The sequence below is a fragment of the Glycine max genome, chromosome 16 (genome assembly GCF_000004515.6).
Source record: "Glycine max cultivar Williams 82 chromosome 16, Glycine_max_v4.0, whole genome shotgun sequence".
Classification (NCBI taxonomy): domain Eukaryota; kingdom Viridiplantae; phylum Streptophyta; class Magnoliopsida; order Fabales; family Fabaceae; genus Glycine; species Glycine max.
The window spans coordinates 14286010-14287362 of record NC_038252.2 but is presented as its reverse complement, the minus strand read 5'-3'; positions in this window follow the sequence as shown (position 1 = coordinate 14287362).

Below are 1353 nucleotides of genomic sequence, written 5' to 3'. Positions count from 1 at the left end.
CCTAAAGGTGAAGGAGACATCCTCACCACTTGTATTTTTGCAATCTTTCATCTTGGTCTTCTCTTTGTTGTAAAGAAGACTTCCTGGTATCGAAAGCTAAATCCTCTGTTGGATCTTCCCTGTAGGTACCTGATGTAAATATATTTTTATCTATTTAATGATGTTTTGTGTGTTCTCTGTGCTATCTGTTTTTCACTCCAGCATGTGTTTACCTTGATCACGTAGATGCATGCTTTGTTAGGGTCATTCAACAGTGGAAACTGGTCTAACTCTAAAGTCCTTAATAGGAAGACCAACGTGTTCTCTACTTGTTTTTACACATCATTTCTCTCGCGTGATTTTCTTTCTTTTTGCATAGATAGTTTATACACCTGTTCATATTCACACTTACATTTACACACTAGACACCTAATTGCTGAAATAGCTTACCAAATAACACAAGTTCCCCGAGAGTTTGATACTCGATTATTACCGTTTTATACTACTTGTGAGATCCGAAGCACTTGCCGGAAGCCGAACAAGTTTTTGGTTTCGTTGCCGGGGAACTTTTTTTTATTTGGGAAGTTAGTTCGTCTTTAGGTGTCTATTCTTTATTTGTTATTCTTTGATTGTTTTTGTGAATATTTGTTCTTAATTCCTATTTGTCTTTTCTTGTTAAATTGGATAACCGCTGTTCTGTTAGTATTGTATATGCATAGATCTCCCACATGCAATTTAGTTCCTCTGGACTTAGAAATTGAAACTTCATTGTGAAGGAATAGGGCCGAGCGGAGAAGGAAACTTCTGCAAGATAAAACAGTTGCATCCATTCTTGAGGAGGAGACTCATTTCTCTGACTTATTATCACCTGATTCACCATCATCAAGGGAATCCGCCACTCAATTACCTAAAGTCATTACCATGGCAGAAGAGCATGACCAGAGGATTACCCTTGAGGATTACTCAAATAGTTTAGTACCAGAATTTTTCACCAGCATTGCACGTCCTGATGTTCAAGCTAACAACATCAACTACCCACATTCCTTAATTCATTTAATACATAAGAACTTATTTCAAGGATTACCTAATGAATATCCCTATGCACACTTGGCAACATTCATTGAAATATGCAACACTGTTAAGATTGTCGGTGTACCAGACGAAGCTATTAGGCTCTGCTTTTTTTCATTCTCATTGGTAGGAGAAGCCAAGAGGTGGCTCCACTCATTCAAGAGTAACAGTCTGTAAACCTGGGAAGAAGTTGTTGAAAAGTTCCTAAAGAAATACTTCCCAGAGTCCAAGACTGCGGAAGGGAAAGCTGCAATCTCTTCATTTCATCAGTTTCCTGATGAATCTCTGAGTGAAGCATTGGAG